Below are 22,214 nucleotides of genomic sequence, written 5' to 3' on the forward strand. Positions count from 1 at the left end.
AGCCTGAATCACAACCTACTTTTATCATCACAATATCGGTAGATCACATCTGTTCCTTCATAAATTCGTGGAGATTCACAGATACTTATTATTGAATATTTCTTGAATACGGCACGATTTGAGTCAATTACCGTCAATCAACTGATTTTCAAGGGCAGATGTGCCGCCCCACGTTTCATTCCGGGATTTGTCCTTTGAATTATCCCATCTCACTGAATAGACATTTCCGCGTGGATTTGTCTGAGCAATTACATATGACTGTGTAATGTATAGCTTAGACCATGAAACGCCTTTAATTTCAGCTCCGAACATACCAAGAGCGGGAAGAGCGTTATTTCTTATTTTAAATAATACATGCCAGGGGGAATGAAACGGACTAGTGTCACAAGTAAATGACCAATATAGCGGATATATGACTGCGCTATTCGAATGCTCCACATTTGTAAACATGCAGGACAGTGCTCTCTCGTGAGCAGGGTAACTTGGGCGCATTGCATCATTGAAGTGCCAGAATTAGGTTGCATTTTTTTCATAATACATACAACCCTGTATTCCTAACGGAAACTTATAACTGCTATGCATACAATTCCGTACTACAAGTTTTATGTATTCGTAGTGCCCTTAACAAAATCCTGGAGAAAAAACATTGATTGGACAAGTTGGAATTTATCAAAATAGTGACTTATAAAAACAAAGACTAACAATTTTTATTTATTACTTTTACTCGAGTAATCGACCACGCAGAGATAATGTAACACATGCTGACCAAAGTTTCGGTGACAAAAATGTGAAGACTGATATTTTGTTGGTTGGGTAATCGACCTATTTAAATTTGTTACTGTATACTGAAATTTGATGTCTTCGCCTTCTTTCACAAGTTCAGTTTTTGCGACGAACTTTATACTTAAAGCTGCTTTTTATTTACAGTTCTTACATACATACAGTTGTACTCTCATGGCATACGGTGGCTGCCTAAAGGCCATCGCACGCCGTGTATGCGTTTTGCGCACGTGTGGCGCGCGGTGACTGGATGGCAAGAATCAGTATTTTGTACAAGAAGACATATGTACGTGTACCGATTAATAAAATACAACTTACGGGCGTTGTTCTCACAGCAGAGAGCAAGCTCGTGTCATCAGTGAGCGACATTTTTATTTATCATATATGCTGGGAAGAATCAATGTGAGCATATGACATTACCGGGATTGAAAAAATTCAAATTCACACTAGAACTTCCTTTACATGTCCTCGATGTAGCTACATTATACCAATCTGATTTATATCTGATGTGCTGTACGGCGTACATTTCTTTAATTTTTTTATATATTTTATGTTATTTTTACTGTGTTTTTCGGTTATCTTGTATCATATTTTTTCGTAAATCATATTTTATTTATATTATGTTAACTAAATAATAAATTTAAATAAATAAAATAAAATAAAATAAAATAAAATAAAATAGAACCCGTTCCCTGCGCCTCTATAAAGCTATAAATTTGAAAACGTTGCAATGTTATTCAACCAGACTGTAAAAAGTCTTAGTTTCACTTTGAATTGTAAATTTTATAAATAGTCAGCAATAGTCCCACCTTAAACACTCAAAAGTGTGGATACATGTATGTGACAAATATATAATCCAACTGCAATATTATCTCCCAGGTTGACGTCAGCAGACACTCGTGATTACCTCCAAAGTACCATAAATCCTCGCCTACGGCTCTGATTGATGCAAAGTTCTGGTAACCACTGGTGTCTGTGACGTCAACTTAAGAGAAAATATCTTGGGATTATATGTTAGTATCAAGCAAACGTTGAAAATGTGATAGCGAGGTCAATGTTCAGCACTTTATCAGACGATACCGTAAGGCCAAAAAAAAAACTTATGTTGTCTCAAGTCGGAAAATTGAAAATTTGGGTCGGTCGGTCGGTCTGTCGTTTTTTTTTTTTTTTTTTTTTTTTTTTTTTTTTTCCTTTCTTTTTCAACTCGTGAAAACTAAGGGTATCGTAAATAGTCGATATATGGGAAAAAACGCGACCCTGTCGCAGGCGTCACGCGGTCGAATATCGTACAAACAATGTATTTTATACGCGCTGCAGACGTAGCAAGATACTCGCCGTTAGAGCCTAATTTCCACTACGAGACTCCTCTCTGTAAGATTGTAAGGCCGTGGTATGCGACAATGGCATGGTATGAATGCACACCAAAGGCGACGTAAACATAAAGCTCACCCATGTTAACAACACAACACATGCATTCATCACCCAGCGACAAAAAATATGCCATAATTTGATATGTGACTACGCTATACATTTACGTTTTCAATAATTGATTGCATAATTGAGCTAATCGTTTTACCATCATTGAACATATTAACGTACACAAGCGCATTGGTTTTCTTCAGATTGTTAAACCGCCATATACCATAGCCCAGAGATACGGCTTTATACAATTTGAACTTCAATACAAATAGTAGTCAACGTGTTTGAAGAAATGATTACAGGTTAATTTAAGTTTGATAACATGAATATTGTTTATTTATTTTATCGAATTAAGAACTACGTCATCAATTTTAACATGGATGACGTCATTTCCGCTACAGTATTAATGTGTGCACACAACTTGGAGTCAATGTAAAATGTATCCTTGTTGAAAAAAAAGACACGCAAAACAATTCGACCCCAAGTACGTTCGTTCGATCCAGAGCACGTTCGTTCGATACACATATATGTTAATTGTTGCCATGACAACATTATGCTATGTCAAGGGCCGCTATCACAATACATAAACCTGTTACCATGACAATATTCTCAAATAAAGTTTATTATATAATATTATAGATTTACATCTTTCCTTAGTTCTTATAGTCAAAGCGGATAACCATGCATTAAATGCAAACTTGCGTGGAATTCCTTCCAGTGATAAAGACAATAAATGAGAACATCAGAAGCCACTTCATAAGTGATTCGGCATCAATTTAGATAAACACAAATTACAAAATACATAGATATGTGATAAAGCGAATCGTTCACTTTTATAGTACATATCAACGTGAACGGGTGCGTTGGATTCTCTCAAATTTTCATATAATATAGCCCCAGGAAACCAATATTGTCACCCAAAGTTGACAAGAAGTGTGCAATGTTCGCCTTTTTCTGCAAGGATGTTTAATATGTTATCGACAGAACAGCTGAGCATCTGTCCTGTGAGTATGTGCATGGTTACATTAACTGTCAATTCCAATAACATAAATGCCCCGACATACGCATCTACACACAAAGCAGATTGATAGTAATTCCTGAAGAAATCTCAAGACAAATGTGTTGTGATAGATCAACCAATCATACGTCACAATTAAATTTGTTTTTACTGCTGCACTGTAACCTGTGTAATGACGTGAGCAAGTCGATAAATCACGTGACAAATTGATTTTAATGGTCGTTGAAATCGACATAGAAAAGGGGTTGACCTTATTACAGAAATGTGACCTGGGTGAAATAGGTAATAGAAGAAAATACCCGAATTTAAGCTACTGAAATTGCAGTTTCACCTTGTTAATTAATGGCAGCCAGAACGAGAGCTTTTGTTGAAATAATATTATTGTCATGGCGTAAAAATGTTTATATACGAGTTTGCAGCACTTTAATGAAGCCTATAGTAATTCTACTGTAATAGAATCAGCAAATCTACGTTGAGTATGTAGATATGTAGATTTGAATATATTCAATCTGAAAAGTCGTAACATTTTAAAAGAAAGATGCAAAAAAAAAAAAGATTGCAACACGGGGAAAAAAGAAGCCTATTACAGTTTGCGCAGTATTAACATTCCACGTCTATGTTGAAGATGTTACAAAGTTCATTTCATAGTAGTAAAATCCAAACTTGGACTTGATTAACGGTGGAGGGACGTCACTGGGATAGTTGAAATCCCTGATCAACGCGTACCCTGAGGGATACAGTAGAGTTGAATCACTGAGTACTCCATAGATTGTGATGGGAATTCACACATCCGTTCTAAATAGCAGTAAATCATTACAATCAATTGTGTCATCTTTGTTGCAGCAATCCAACAGACACACGCGGGAAAACGCGCGCAAGACAGCGTAAAATATGTATGCAGAAGAGTTACGTCGAGTGTTGTCTTTATTAGGACAGCCACGGGCTACGTTCCATGTTGCGTAGCTATGTGTGCTCAATAACGGTATCCATGGAAACAGTGTATACTTTGGGAACTGAAAATCTGCACTTACTTACTGGAAATGGTGATCCGAGTGGCATTGTATCATTGTTGTATAGCACGTTTTATATTCATTGGTGAATGTATAGTTTTACAAAGTAAAAGTTGTTATACTAGGTACAACGGAAGTTGCAAATGCTATTCTGTATTCACCCAAATACACGTAACTGTCACCTATGCCAGTACCTCTATTGGATATAATTGCTATATTGTGATATAATCAAAAGAAACGCCAATGGAGATATTGATCTCTAATGTGGAACCTCACAACTGTATTCAAGATTGACAACAATTGTGAAACACTATTTGAAATCCCCAGATCATGTGACATCCTCCAATAAAAAGTAAAGTGCTTAATTGATTTTTTTCCTCGGGATGTGAACATTGTGTTCAAATAGATGCCAATTGTGCAGAGCTAGAATCCGCGTTACATATCATGATTATTGGTTATTTTCTACGTCATGATGATGTTTTAACACAGTATATTACTAGTGTTTGTAATTTCCTTTGCGTCACTGGCTGCTATGATTAGTCGTCATGGTTTGCTATCATGTGGTGTGAACTCCGTGATGACGGAGCCAAGTATGGGATTAACAAACTAATGTTATGATGCAAAGCTCATATTCTATGTTACCCGCTCTATCATTACACTGATTAACGCAATTTCAGATGTAGTAGAACCATATGGGAAACGCACAATGTGTTTCACTGTGGTGTCGCCGACAAAAACGAATTTTACTGCTGACTAGAAAGCACTTTTGCTAAGTATATCTGTGATTATGTTTACCACTTAGCTTCACTACACTAGAGAGACCGGTCACTGGATGGGGTGTCGCTACTGTCTGGGCTGACATGCATCTGCGTATACGTCCGATGTGGACATCACTACAGCCTAGGGTGAAATTTCACTGGGTATATATGTGATGATGACTATGATAAAACGTTTGTTATCAAATTATCGCCACATAACTATGGAGTGCAAATTGGGACGTGAAAATCTACTGATGTGTTTGTTAATCCGTTGGAATCAAATCTATGCGCTAAAAGTTTGATGTCCTACCGTTAACTGGTAGTGGTGTCATGAATTTGTTTTCGCGTATCTCTTGACCGACTTAATTAACTGATTATTAACGAATTGCTGTGTTATGTCTGTCATCGTGTAGGCCTATTTGAAGTTTTGGACGGAACTTAGCTCAGTGATTTGGAACTAATTACCAGATAATCGTCGCCATTCTGACAGTTTATATTCATAGTTATTAATGTAGTGAACGATTAATCAAAAGATATGACGTATTCAGTACTTAGTGTGATTGGCTTTATGGTTGAAGGTTACGCCCTAGAGTCGTTTTACTGTTTTGTAATTGGTTAGAGTTGTGAAAATGAATAAAGAGAGTTTGAGTTGGTCTTGACGAACACAGCACGATAGACGCAGTAGAGAGAGAGGGCAGTCCTGGAGAGTCCGAGAGAGTCCAGGGGCGAGCCTCGAGGTAGTCCAGTCTTGGGCGAGTCTTGGTTCAGCCTTGTGAGAGTCTTGGGGATTTTTTCCCCAGGGCGCTGTGTCTTATAGAGTGCTCGATTGATCGACTAAGACGAGAGTTGAAACGTATTTCGTTGTGTGTGTCTTATTTGACTGTAAAGTATAAGTGACATTCCCGATCCCGTACCTCAAGGGGACGAGATAGAGATTCGAGACGAGATTACCCCCTGACAAGTGTGGAGAACCCGAGAGAGAGAAGATTTCCCCCTGATAGTGGCAATAGTGGCTGTCGTCATACATGGAGTTAATAATTTTAGTATTATTGCTACTACAAAATTTTGAGAGTTTTTCAAAGCAGATAACCATCCGTCAAAAGTTAACTTGTGTAGAATACCTTCAAGGGGTAATGACAACACATGAGGAAGTCATTGCATCAATATTAATATATACCCCGTATCACTGTGCTGCACACATGGTGACATACTACTATTCTAAAGTAACAGTGTTGAGTATTAAACTATCGATAAATATATTCCAGCGTCGATATAAAATGTTCGAAAACTATCATTGTCCACTAGTCTATCACTATTAATATATGATGGTTCCAAGATAGTTTAGCTGAGCAGCCCCACCGTGACCAATTCCAACCCATTCCACCTAGAGGTGAAATAATGTTTTTGTATGGTTGTATTATGTAACACAACAATGCAGAAACACGCAAAAATTAATATTATGGAACCACAATAGGTTTGTATTTGAAATATCAACATCATATTACAGAATCACTTGGGAAGTAAAAAATCAAAATTAATTGTAAACTGAAATTTAACTGGGTTTACTTTACATGTTTTCATGGAATGCCATTCGAACATTCCCAACAAAAAAACTCGCGCATATACTGGAGTAACATTTCACTTCATTGAATCGCGTTGATTTCAGCCTCAGAAATAGACAATTTTAAAGGGTGGTGCGCTCTTCTAATAGAAATCACAAATATGAGGTTAGATCTATGCGTGACTTGCATCAATTACCGCCGGTTACCCGAGTAAAGCTTCGTAACGTCTCAGTTTGAATTCATTGGTCTGCGCAACAGTCAAAGTCGCCATCTTTGTTTATATGTTTACCAATATATCTCGCGCATGCGTGGCGCGACGACTACCGCCCTTCAAAGTCCTCAAATGCTTACTCGGCAATTTACAGTTACACTACACTACACTGCACTACACTACACTACACTACACTACACTACACTACACTACACTACACTACACTACACTACACTACACTACACTACACTACACTACACTACACTACACTACACTACACTACACTACACTTTAAAGAGAACATGGCATTGGACGTTGACAGTACATTGATATGTTTAGCTTTCTAAGGACATGGATTTGGGCTAAACTATTATCCAAAAGGCGAGACAAATCTTTCCAGTTACTTCATTTGAGGGTGCATTATTAAAGAAATTAAATATGAAAATCTTGGTTATGCCACCATAAAGTGAAGAATCTAAACAGTTTTGTTTAGAAAGACGTTATGTATATTGATTGTCATTGTGTTAGAATAAACTTCCGAACGAAAGCTGACACCCGTGCAACAAACGTTCAGTCTTGTGAATATTCTTTTTTAGAGTAGGCGTCCGTGGCAGTCTTTGGCCAAGTGAGCAAAACAGAAAATAAATATATGAACAATGTTTTTTGGTAAATTTTAGATAGTAACAAACCTGTATATAGTCATCGGAACTTCTGTTTGTCACGTTAAATGAATATCAATTTCTGATATCACATATTTCTTTAAGCGCATGTTGAACAGAAGGGCGCCATCAAGGGGTTACTTGTGAAATGTGTGGACACAGTTAAGTGAGGATCATTGTATCATGCATCATTAATTAGCAAACACACGTTAACAATGTCACATAAGTCGCATACGTTGTCACGTGACACATAATCATTGTGTGGTTATCAAGTCATCGCCAGTATAAGCTAACTCTATCGCTTAATTGTTATTTCACAAACAGAATGATTGGTGAAATGATGGTATACTATGCAAATATCGTACAATACAATATCACAATAATAGAACAATTCATGATAGTTACTAATTAAACATAATTTTCCATTGTTTCAAGTTTAGTAACATACATTTATTTAGTCTATAATGTTTTATTTTGAGGCGTGTGGCGCTCCGAACCCATCTGTGAGTGTTAGCCTGGTGTAGATATGTGTGAGTACGTTGCTGATTACATCTTATCATGTATGCCTTAGGAGAATAAAACCATGTCAATTCATACATACGATTTTTCTAATATAATCTTTGTGATTTGAGTAATATTTTAGGTATGGGCATAGGCGGCGTACTTTGGCTATATATACACGGCACTTAGATGACAAAGTGTATCCCAGTACATGATGAACCAATGTACAGCTTATTCCTCTGTATAGTTTTCAATTCTTAGGTTTCCGGGAAAGCGCAAACCTTCCATAAAAATATAACACTGTTGCCAGGGGTTTTGGTACGTACATTTCATACAGTCAAAGCGCGTGGTTAAATACATAATGCTAATTCATGTTTCATGTTCGAACATAACACATTATTTCAAAGTATACAATTGACGATTTAAAATATACTGAACTGTGTGATTGAGTTGTTTTACATATTGAACCTGTACTGTTAAAATTCAATAAATATATATTCAAGAAAGAACATATAGACATAGACAAATTTGCATTGATTTGATTTGATTTGATGACTGATCTAATATTACCTTAATCATTTAGAGATGTACGTGACAATGCATGTAGTGCGCACATGTATGCTACGATGTCCTTGTACTAAGGCCACAATAATAGTGAGACGATCGTGCCCTATACGTACTACTTGACCACGGCATGTGCATGCAATGACACGTCAACATTATTCAATATCAATTAGCGATTGCTACAGTTTTAAAAGTGTCATGACTTTTGTGTTGTAATATTTCAATGTAATAAGCCAGTATATGAAAGCAACTTACACATAGATGAACGTTACGCTGAATAACACACTTGGTAACTCCACATCACAGTACGAGCTACTAAGTTGATACCTGGTAAAACTAGTCGCTGACAACGAATGGTGATTGCTGTCATAGAGCCAGCCTGCCACTTTCAAATACCTCAATTTCGATCTGCAAGAACAACGTGAAATGCAAATGTTAGTGTTCGTAGATTCTCAAGATAGATCGAACCAAAGACACTTTCAGTGGCATTTACATAGCAGTATGACGTTTAATTCAAGATGAGAGTAGCGAGATCTACAGTTGTGATCTGAATATTCTACCGCACCAAGTCCGGTGCATCCATAGTTCAATTTGCCTGATTCATTGCCACTGTCAAAACAACCGAATTAGTTTTGTTTGATTCGATAGACAAAAGGAAATTAGACTATCTAACATTCATGCTCTAACGCTTCGTTTCATTCCATCGAGATGGCTAAACCGAGTCATGGTCATAAATAACAGGAACATCGAACCATTCTAAAGTTATTATCTTTGGAAGAATGAGTCTGGACATGTGCATCAACACACGAATACATTTCCTGCGTGGTTTACGTTTACGTGCAAATCGGAAACTCTGTCCGATGACTGCAACACATTACCGTGAGATAGCTAGGCGTGTCAAGAAGCACGTATTGTGGCTTCAATTAAATTGATGTTTTCTATTGAAGCGTATAACTAATTAAAGTAATCTTTAGTCGAACCTTAACTCGAGCCAACAATACTTTGACCGTCCTTCACTTTTATCTCATATGCAGTGCTAAGTGCTAACTTAATTCGTCGGCATGACTGTGTTTCGTACCTATAACCCAGTTCCCAAATACATACAACTCGAAGAAGCGGAGTGCATGCCGGGTTACGAGTGCACATTGGGCAACACTTACAGTACGTATAGAAAAACGAATCGTGTGACGATATATGTGTCATGAGAATTCAGACCCCGAATAAAAACAATCACTGTCACGGTGCAATGACCATAACTCACAATGATGGTAATCTAGAGTAATATTTCTGTGATTTCGAAACCATCCGAGTCGACGGCCGTCACTGCAAAAGTGTAGACGTCACATCTGGTTAGCAGAATTAGCATATGATTCGTTTTGCCAATCTTAGTTGGTCATGTAATCAAACGGTTATCATCACTTATTCGTAGAGCTGGCTTATACTCGTGACATCATGGGCTTATTATCCACTCAAATTCAGTTTGCGGATAATACTAGACTATGACGTATCTAGCTCCGAAAACAATAGAATTTGCTGTTCAGAGAAAGGCCGTATCAGTACTCGTTCAAAAAAATCAGTTATTTTTTTTTAACGTTGAAGTTTTCCCTTATATGGTGTGAGCCACGTGACTAACACTGGCCCTTTCGACGACTTCTGCTCTTTATTTACATTGGATGCGGGAACGATGTGGCGCGTGACGTCACTGAACGCTAAAGTTCGCGCAGCGCAAAACGCTATAACCGCTACGTGTCGTTAGTTGATACGATCGCCGTATTGTCTTTGGGCATTCTTTGTGGCATCCTCGTGATAACTTTGTTGTATTTTGAGGGCACGGTATTATAGCTTTCGTTTTTAACCCTGGCTTCTCGATGTTTTTTTAACTTTATGAAAACAATAGAATATAAACTTAGTAAATGAAATGAACACTATATAATTATTTTTATTTAATAATCAAATGCCAATAACAATATTTGTATCCTTTCCAATTTCTAAGCATTGAGTATCAGGTTATTATCATGTTGTTTGCATGACTTAGAAAATGGTTAGTGGAATACTGTTGACCACATATTTGTCGTACGTGATATTAGTGTGATTGTTATTTGTTACCATAGTGACAAGATAACTTTAGAATATCGGTCAATATTAGTGTTCGACATTGTATGTTTGTATGTTGATGTTTCCTCGCCTACTTCAATATTCAGTCTCTTATTACGAGGTTTACGCTAGTGGGCGTGTGGTAAGTATCAAGACGTACCATCGGACATGTATAATCTATGAAATAAATAAATACGACGTCTTAGAGAAGTGATGTGAATTCCAGAAATATTCTAATTTGACAGCAGTTGAGTCCGTGATATTTGAATATGCGCAAGAACTGCTTAAGATATGTCACACACTGAGAATTATAATATTTGCATGTAGAAATATTTGATATCAAAGCTGTTCATATAAACTTCCCCATCAACACTAGAATGTGATAAAGACACAAATAACAAAATATCACTCTAGTATCAGATTATTTAATTCAATACGTTCTTCGTATATCGTGACAATACATGATTATGATGGATTTCTTCACGTTTCGTTGTAACGAGCGTCAGTCATGCTTAATGTATCACGCGTGTGTACTCTCTAACGACCGGATGGTTTAAAACAATCAGGTGCAAAAGATTGCATTAGCGGTGTCCTATACGTGCCTCGTATCTTATTTCGCTTAGTTGAAATGTAAATATTAAGAGTATGTGTTGGGTGTCATTATATTTGTATTGAGTATGAATAGTTCAATTAGCTGAATTTACGTCGATGCTCCGATGATATCGCCTCCAACAAAAGTTGCAGTTATAATTGAAGGTAGCAGATCATTATTGTGCATCACATATACTGCATGCTGACAACTCCGTGATGGTGTCATACAGTGAATGGCTTAGTATGTGCAACTAAATGAGTTGAATACATAAAGGGATATCGGGAAATTTCGCACAGTGGGTGATACAGCAGTTGTTTCTAACGTATTGCTTGTGAATCTAAAAATACATCTTGCGATTTATATATACAGTCAACGCTAAAACTACACTTAATCGGTACATATATATGATTGTATTGAAAGTAGCCTGGAGTCACGATCCCTGTATATTTACATTATATCACAGCGACCCACATCAGAGTTGAGAATGCATCTGAGGTCAGAGCTCTGTAGGAATGCTCCGTCGTCTCTACCTTGCGGCTGCGATTCTATCTAGAGATGCAATGGCATCTTAATGCGTCGATTCACTATTACACGCGAAACAAAAGTCGTCTCCTGTGAACATCACATGTACTCACTTAATGCACGCTGTCTGAAATAACCATGCAATATTGTTTTGTGTATGTTATAATAAATCTGCTTACATACATGCTCCTAATATAGGCGACAATGATTGGACTTTTGTCACCATAAGTACATATATCATATAGCGGTTGATGTTCTTACTGCGATTCAAAGAATATTAAATGAGCGTATTTCCGGTCACATGACCGACCAGCCCCACGCACACCTCTAATGAAACTTATAATGGGTTTTTCCTGAAAATGCATGATTGTTAATATTTCCATTGTTACGCGACATTGTTAACCAAGGACGCAGTCGAGGACGCGTTTTTGTATTGAATAAGATATGACGTGTACCGCCAATGGGTCGCGATGTGGCACGATCTCGTACTGCTTTGAAGCAATGGGAATTTTAGTGGGGTCATAGTAACTATCATAACATTGAATATCAGTTAAAAAACACGAATAGATCAATCAGATAAAATGGAATAAGATTTAATTTTAGGCATTTCACCGTGGCAATACATCACTAAGTGACATTATGATATCCCGATCTCGTACTGACTTATGTTGACATTTTGTAATATGGAAGTCTTCGGGATATGTTGTTGAATGCTGGTGGTCAGTAGATTGAATCACTGACAGTAACATGGCATTCCAACGCTGTGAAGCTGGAGCTAGGGGCAATGGTGGCATGTAGTCAGTACATGGTAATTAGGATCTTAACCAATATAGAATTGTGTGTATTTAATTACACGACTATGATGCTGTTGCCTATGGCTGGTCCCATTTCACCCTATTTCCTGTTTTTCTTTAGATTGCCAGTGTCGATTCTGGTAGTGACTTTGATAGTGTATCTACGTTTTGTGCTTATGTGTGGGAGTCAGTTGCCAACGGCTGCCACTGTTGGAATTGGAATGAACGAGAAATTAATCACTATCGCATTAGTAGCGAATTGAGTGAACGATGAAATCCATTCTTATCCAGAAAATAATTTCAGGCAGTGGAAGAGACAGATTAATTATTACTATGATTAGATGGTAAAACTTCATATTCGAATTAAATATTTTCTTGTTCGTTATTCATAATAAATTTCTTCAATCATTATTTTATAATTCCATTATTATGGTTTATATTACTTTATCATTTTTGTGTAATTCATGAACTCTTCATTGCAGCTAAGGCCCATACAAATAAATTAGTATTAGAGCGCGAATCCGAAAACACGACCAAAGAATGAGAAAAAAAGGAGCATATCACTTTTTCACAGTCTAGACATCAGAGACAACACAATTCTCGTTATAGCCAGGTCGACACCGGCAAAAAGAGAACCTTTTGAGAGTGCGACATAATTCTGTCAATGTGATTGTGTTCCTCGACTCGTAACAGAAATTCGCTTCGCAAAAAATTACAAGAATTTGTTTATGTTGTCCGTACCTGGGATTTAGTGAACACCGTCCCCTTCACCAATTTAATGTGACAGAGTAGACTACTTAGACCACTTTTGTTTATATCAATATTACATATAAAGATCTGACACGTTTTCGATTTTTCAATCTGAATATCATATTTTGTGTTGAACGTTACAAAGAATGATCAGATGAAAACAAATTATGATTGAGTTTTATCTAGGTGCCTTTCATCCAACGCATGTCTGAATATGATATTTATCTTGAGGCTAGATTTTTTTATTGATGATCAAATAATAATAAAACCTCCATGTTATGCGAACAAAGTGCGTTGATGATAAATATAAGCACAATAAAATAATAATGGCAACACACAACAATATTTTTTTTGTAAACAAAAATAATGTTATTATGAATTCAGGTTGTACGAAGTTAATTCATCAATAGAAAACAAGGTCTATATCTGGATCCAGAAATAAGTATACCACACAATATAATATGTGATTCACTTTATATCAAGATTTTCTGGATTTGCTAGCGAAAAGGTAATCGTACCTCATACACGGCTGACAGCGCTACAATGCTATTCAGTGACGCCTGGTGAAATTCTTACAAATGGTACTTAGCGCTTTGTAAGCTGTAGCAAATTAACTAATCGCCCACTAACGGTTTCTCTATAAGAATAATGGTCATGGCCAACGCAGCTTATGGATACGGAGGAGACGTGGAGAGATCATTAAAGAAGCGTGATAGGTTATGAAAGAGTTCGTACATGCACGACACAATATACCGTGGCTGTAGACCGAAGTGAAACCCATCACATAATAATATACACGATACATCCCTCGTCAAAACTGCCGGTATATAGACATGCCGTATTTATGAATTATCTTGGTGTTTGGAATGTTACCAGGCAACGAGTTGAAATGTAAAAATCTCGAATAAAATACCGTTCAATTTTCCACATCCACAGAGCTATGTCTAGTAACTGAATTGTCACCTTAAATGCGTTAGAGTTTATAGAGAGTTAATTGGTAACAAATAACAGTTGAGACTTCACATTTTTACGCTGTTCATACATAGGATTATACGTTTACTGCATGAGCAGTGGAGGTGTGATAATAAGGTTCAAAGTCGTCCTGGTTGCGCGGAGAGTTATTGAAAAGATAACATATCCGTTTGATGATTTATGTTCTAGTAATATGAGACAAAACACGTAGAACTATATTTGCAATCACAATATGTTACCCTATTGGCAATAAATGCAACAAACACAAAAGAGAAGTGACATTGAAAGCAAAATATTATATTGGGTTTGTGTGGTTGGGATGAATGGAAGACATTTGCTGATTGACAAAGTCATTCACCGCGAAAACTGCTCATTACGAGAGTCACTGGGCGCAAACAAGAAACGCAATTAAAACGTTACATGCCAATGCACTATATATACAGACATGTAACTATTACGGTGGGAATAGAAACAGCCTGGATGCTTAATAATACACTCAAACAGACATCGAAAATAATTATCAGGGACGACTGAGTGTCAAGTCATTTTACCGCGCATGGTTATTATACTACCAAATATCAGTAAAGTAACTATGAAGTATATTTATCACTTAATACCTTACCAGTTTATGAAGATGGGACGTTTGAAATGATTAATAGGCAGCATATCACACATGTGGCGTGTCCATCGCACTCAGTATAGAGAGAATATAAAGCAATCATGGTACTTACCCGTATCGGTGTGTTTACTTTGATTCGATTACATAAACCACACTCAAAGACAAGATGCCCTTCTCTAATAGACACTTAATAACACAATTCTCGATACTACTGTATATTGGAAATAGCGATGACGCTTACATTACTCGACGAAGTCAAAACGAAGCAGCGAATAACTTGCGGCGTTGCGTGTTAGATTGAATCCGATGTCTTATTGGTTGATTGAATTAGAAATGAAATCAATAAACCAATCGAAAGGCTCGCAACGCTAATACCCTTCTCATGGATGGGTAGCAGAACAGCGAAATGCCGCTGGAAATAGTTTAAGTTGGCAAATGGGGGATTGTAGATATATTTCAAACGCTAAATCCTCTGCATAATACAGCGCAATAGTTGAAATGAACAACGCCCAAAGCTTCGTTTCACATAATGTTCATTGTGTACGGAACGAAATCCCAAACGATTTCGCCTAAGGCGTCTGTCAGTGATAAGAACGCGAAATACATCCATGCAATACAAAATAAATCAAATAATAGCCATTCAATGCTCGCGTGTAATTGACAGCATTACGACTGTACTGAATGTTGGCAACGGTTTGAATTATTATTTCAGTATGGCTGATGCTACGCATGCGCATAGACGGGACAAGTTTATTTACTACGGTTTGTTTAATAATCCGCATTTAGAGTAAAAGCTAAAAGTATGTTTATGAATTGATCTAATACTTTTAAGTGATTCATGACAAAAACTGACGTACGCAAAAGTCAATATTTTGACGTTATGGCTATACACTACATTGTATACGTATAATTTGATTGAAGCGCAAGACATTGTTGAAACACGTAATATGAAATATTATGTATGTGTCTATACACAACACGTCATCTCTATGACGCGCAACAATATATCATTCATTTTATTCATAAACAAGCAATAAGCTTTTTCAAACAATTTTCATACGACGACGCCACTCATGTTAATGTTTAATTGGTATCCACCTTCGTCAGTCTGGCACGTGGAACTAAATACTTTTTAATATGTCAGAAAAAAATGATTTTGCGAAGTTTAATATCTGAGAAATTTGTGACTAATAGCCTGCTGCTGTACTATACAGACATATTAATACGTAGATTTCATCTTGCATTGAAGTATTTGCAATCCCTATTGCATTAAGTGTTATTTTAATAACAATGGTTCGTGTTTTTATTTCAGATTTACTTTAAAGTTTGAAAATAATTTAATTATGTTCTATTAGCAATGAACTATAACACAACCAAGCTCGGTTGCGCCCATAATGCACCACGTGCATTTTCTTGAATAGCGATACGTAAGCAAATTGAATATAAATAAAACACGAACATTTTTTTAATTTTTATCATTTTTATATCGTTCTATTTTTTTTTAGATTTAACCTCGAGTAGGGACATTAGGGTTAGCTATTGATATTCAGATTTGTTGTAGATATTTTTTCTAATAAAGGTTTGTCCGGTAGAAATATCCTGCCTAAAGCAGTAAACTAACAACTGCAAATTGCTTTGCAATACAATGGGTGATTTAGAGTATTCATTTATGTCTCAGTGGTATATTATTTTAAATTACTATACGAGACATAGTATTTAATGAAAAGTCGTTTATAACACATATAACACGTATCTTATTGTATGTAATATCAGAAGAAAACAGTTCTTTGTCAGAGATTGCTTATAGTACACAGTTACCTCATTCTAACTGGCGTTTAAATGTCTCACATGCATAAGCCGCTAATACGTTAGAGTAGACAATGTAGGTAAAAAAGTTTTCACTTACATGATGCGATTAACGAACGTGAAAATGCCTACTACCAATTAAAGAAGCAATGATTATATCGTCGCACTGCGGCTAGTTGTCATATAAAATGTTTACTGGGTAACATTAGAAGATTTTCGAAGAAAGTACAAGTTTACAATAGCAAGTTTAAATACGGTTACTATTAACCGTGGTTATAATTGATTTATGTTATTTATATATATATATGCAAATTAACGAGCATGACGTCAAGAAGCTTGTTTATTTGCACGTAGCACCATGAATTGTCCAATAATATCTACATATTCCAGCATATAGACAGGTCTGCTTTCATGCATGTAATTGTCTGTTTGTCTCGCAAATAGGATTTTCTTCGTATGATGTAAATGAGTCGAATACTGATTTAGGTAGTTGACTACTATAAAAAACAGATCATCAGGTTCCTTTGACTTTTGTCATGTAGTTTTAATTTATGCTGTTGGTAACAAATAAAACAGATACAACATGTCACAGCATGAGTGATCATATCAATGAAAATGAACGCTTTCCATTATTTTTTCACACCAACATTTGATTTGTAAAGTGGTGACATGATAGCATGTATTTATTTATTGCAGACTTGAAATACTATAATAGGAAATGCTGATTGTTATTATTTCTTTGAAAATAAAAATAACCCTAACACACAAACTTGTATCGGAATAGTTCAAATTGTTGTATTTTGTTTGAAATTTATGTAGTGTCTAATAAAAAAACTACCTTGATCACTTATCCTCAAATAAATATTTATTTGACGACTACAAATATATGATAAATTGTTCGACTAGGTGTCGGATTCACGTAAACGGCATTACAAATGAGGACATGCGGCAACAGAATCCGCGTAGTAGATTGTATATTACAAATGTGTACCTTTGTTTTCATAGCGTTGTACAATCAGTGTGTTCGTGTCTGTAAAATGCTTTTGTAGATAAAGCTAAACGTGTCACAATATATCTGTTCGTCACGAGTTACTACATTCATTCTATCATTCTATGAATAATTTGCATATTGGGACATGGTTCCGTGTTTGCAGCAATCCCCATACATTGAAATAATAACTACATGTTTTTTTTTCCAATTATTAGTGATATATTAAATAGGATTCCTGGATAATCTGTTGTCCGACTGGATTATTTCATTTCATTGTTAATATCTGGATTAAGGTTTTAAGAAATAGTTACATATGTAAAACCCCGACCTCCGTATCCGCAACGCTGAATTCGATAATATAATAGCGATAAGATAGTAGGCACGATATATATATATATGCGAAAACGCTTCCTGTGTAAAGCATATCTTTATTGGGGATTTCAGTCGGTTTACTAATTCCGATACAATCGCATGATTTCGGCGGTTGTGTAATTCGTTCTTGACATATCTTAAAACTATAATTCGCGTTGCTACTAAAAAACAGACTCAAAAACATACGGTTCGTTCGTCTTGTTTTTAGGTTATTTCTCCGTACTATATTTCGATTGAATATGCAACACAATGAGCGGAACGTTTAACAATGGCAAGGTGGAACGTCAGTTTTTGTTTTGAATTTCTGTCGAGTATTCGAGAAATCAATGCTTCGACTGGAGGTTTGTGGCCGAGCCGACGCCGTTTGACTATTTGAGTCAGAATCCCTACATCGGTTGATGAATGTGTCCAGTTATTACGTCATTTATAGAGATTTTGCGTCATTTTCTCAAAACGTTATCTCTTGCTACTTTGGCAAAATGCGTAGCTACTTGCGTGACGGAAAGTCGTTCAGCATGCGTGTTTGGTGACTTAGTTATCGTGGTCAGTTTGGAAACAGTCAGGCAGAACTTTATGGGTTGACCAGATACACGCAACCCTGACAAAATACCGCACACCGAGTCCATTCATCTCGATCTCACAACGAGAAAACTTCCTTTTGCTGATAAGGGTGCCAGTGAAAGACAGTTTACTCAAACAACGAAAAGACTCATCTATCACCCAGTCTTTTCATCTATCACCCGAGACAACATTACAACTACATTAATTGTACAAAACTGTACATTGATTTAATCGTCTACGTAATTCTGGTGTTTGAATCACCTGCCAGTTGACAAATATGGGCATGTAATTTAATAATTATCTAAGTGGGTGTCCTTTGCTACTGATATCTTGTTTTAGATGATTGGGTATTTCAGAGGCTAAAGGTCGAGGTATGCAAATTTATAGTGGGCGGAACAGGAATTAAATAGCAAATGTTCTGGAATCCCCTTTATGACAGCAAAGCGGAGAAAACAGACGCTGGGATAGTTTGGTAATATCAAGTCAGATATATCCGTTTTATTAAGAGAATGCCTTGTTCAGTTAAACTATTGTTATCGAAGATTAAATTCAAGGAATTGGATTTTCAAGAGCGGTAGAGAGACAAGCAAGTGGATACCAAATGTGCAATATAGACGCATTTTATGATCAGTTGACTAGTCACGTGTCGATAACGTCATACTTCAAAATAGCATCCTCATTTTCAAATTCAAATAAGGATTATACATTGTGTATTATTTTATTTATCCGGTTGTCTGCTTTGTCGATCCACATATCATTTCATTTGTAGTGCATACATGCCCGATAGATCTGATCAGGTTCAAATGATTCTCACTATATGTGCGTCTATGCGTTCTTATACTGTTTTATGAGATATCACTTGTCTCAGAGTGCATTAAATGACTAAATAGGAACGATGGTGTATCTATGTGTTTAAACTTATTATCAAATAATTGTATGTCTACTTCATCCTGAATCTAAGATGTTCTTAGTCGTTTTCTTAACAACAACTTTCGGGTCACGTGACCACGTGGCTACCGTCGTCAAGGTAAACGACCAACTCCCATTTATTTATTGCCAGTACAAAACTATTTAGCTGTATATGCTGTGCAAAGCAAAATGCTCCTGATATTGCTAACACCGTTCTTACTAGTTGACAGTCCTGCTACCCACAACGACGTGAAGGCGTTATTAATATGTTAATTGAACTACGTCCCAATAAGCCAACTTATCGGAGGGGATCTGTTTCGCTTGGAAATTGAAAAATCCCTGGCGGATGGAATTCAAGTTTTGCCCGCGCGGTATACACAATAATAGTACAATATTAAAAATTCCAGCAATATATATTATTGGACGAATTATAAATAATTTCTTGATTAATATTTTCATTATAAGTAGTCCCATTGTCATGAGTTCAAATATGTATTTGGTAGTAACCATGACGACCAAAATACTAATTTGTAGTATAAGCTGATATATATGAACGGTGTATTCTACCAATATGCATGCAATGCCAGATTGTCGCATCGACATTAACACGGCGCACACTACATCTATAAGCGTACCGACATTAACAGAGCACACTACATCTATAAGCGTACCGACATTAACAGAGCACACTACATCTATAAGCGTACCGACATTAACAGAGCACACTACATCTATAAGCGTACCGACCACTTGGCACTCATCGTTGACAGAAGCATATTGTTGCAAAAACAGAGGCCGCTTCTCGAAATCAGTATTTAAAAAATGTCACTGTAGAACGGTATTATATTCCCCCTTAAAATAAATTGTCGCTAGACCGCGTGGGTGTCAGTTTTATATCACGATACAGTACTCGTATGTAACGAATCGGCCCGGATGATACATGCGTTTACAGCAAGTATATTATTGGCCAGAACATTTTGGAACACGTCATATTCAGGTAAATTAAGTCATCTGTTATACGCTTGTTCGCAATTTCTTCAACAGTCGTGCATGCCCAAATATGCGCATATCGACTACATGTAGTTACATGATAGGATAATATTATTAATTTTGACATCACTAATTACGTACAGAACATAAAACAATTGTGAATTTGGATGACGTCCTCGGAAACACACGTGACACGAAAACCCACAAATCACCTCAAGACATTTTTTCAACGAATATGAAACAACCTGTTTGAGAATAGCTCACCTTGATGTAGCGGAAATACGCACACTGAAGTTACTACGGTTTCTTTACGGGTATTTTTTTTTTTGTGGAAAAGGAACCCTATCCCTGATAAGAATTACCAAAATACACTCCTCTAGCTTACTGGGAATAATCATACTAACATATCGCAATGCATCATGGGATGCATGCGTGTACTGCACATATGAAATGATACTACAGGTAGCATATGGAATAATAAATGTAGGATTTATGTAGCAAGGTTTTTTTTCTGTCATGGCACACTGCTTGTCACTTCTCACGGTGTCAAACTCGAATGTACAATGTAGACCTGAGTAGATGCTTAATCACAGTACATAAGACGTGAAAGCATTAATCGTCGCAAAAATTGACGTGCACGTGTGGCCACATTGCTATAAACATGACTCTAGATGACAATTTGTAAATTTCATTAAAACGTGGACGAGGGTACTTTGATCGGAAAAGTTGATATGTGTCAGTTCGCTACGTGATCACAACAGCCCTTATAAACGATGGTTTGTAGCAACTAATGCGTCGAAGTAGTACAGCCATGCATGTCTAATAAAGCACAATACCCTATGTATAATTACTAATTTTAATGCATAAAATCATTGATTCATAAATATGTAAATTTAACTTCTATATTTCACGTATATGCATTTAATACTTTTCATAATTTCCAGAGTATTATTGTGCATCCTGTTATTCGTTTTTATCTGATGATCAAACATGCTGTATGTGAATTCAAGCTTAGTCACATTCATTCAATGAAGCATGGCGCTGCGCTGAAATCTAACTGAAGATTTTGTTTTCATATCCGGGAGAAAAAAAAACGATTTTTAGTTATATACAGGGGTAATTGCAATCGCGGCAAGAGATTGATTAATGTGTGGAGATCGCGGCTTAGCCTTTTTGAAGCATAATACTGGTAAATATTCTTTCCTAACACAAGATGGAGTAAACTGTGTGTCTCTTATCAATAATAACTGCAGGTAAATTTTCCGAAGTTGATTATTACTAAATGTGTATAACATGTAAAATGATCTGCAATATATACAATAATTGTTACAATGTTGCTACATACATCACACGACAGTCAGTCCTCCGGTTTAGCGAACAATTGGTTAATCCCTGTCGATCACCGGACACGAGTTTCGGTTTGTTTCTAATCCCAATGGAATAGTGCCATTCACCCAAGAAAGTAAAATATATCGGTCGGAATCATAACTTGGAAATTTTCTGTGCTAGTTATGTTACATGCTTTATATATAGAGAGACGTTGTGAGCTTTTGGTGAATTCATGTCACATTGCTGCCATCTGCCAAGTTTCCCGCTGTGAAGGAAAAGTTGTACGATGACAATGTCTTGATTGATGTACGTTATTCGCGGAATTTCGTAAATGCAACCGTAATTCAATTTGTACATATAATACCCGGAAAAATACTGTGTAACCCGCGCTGTTTCATGAAAAAATGTGACATTCAACCTTCAAAATGGGA

The 22,214-nt window shown here is 36.4% G+C and overlaps 1 protein-coding gene across 3 annotated transcripts in view; it reads right to left on the reverse strand.

Annotated features, from left to right (window-relative positions):
• The window catches only part of LOC144355240 (histamine H3 receptor-like), a 105,468-nt gene that overhangs the window by 69,774 nt on the left and 13,480 nt on the right, over positions 1-22,214 (reverse strand). For all 3 annotated transcript variants that reach the window (XR_014927105.1, XM_085493402.1, XM_085493403.1), the window contains exon 2: positions 8,738-8,890. The gene's annotated coding sequence lies outside the window, so the exon portion shown is untranslated. The remainder of the gene's footprint in view (positions 1-8,737; positions 8,891-22,214) is intronic.

Source organism: Saccoglossus kowalevskii, chromosome 18, assembly GCF_978046115.1.
Source record: "Saccoglossus kowalevskii chromosome 18, keSacKowa6.1, whole genome shotgun sequence".
Lineage (NCBI taxonomy): Eukaryota > Metazoa > Hemichordata > Enteropneusta > Harrimaniidae > Saccoglossus > Saccoglossus kowalevskii.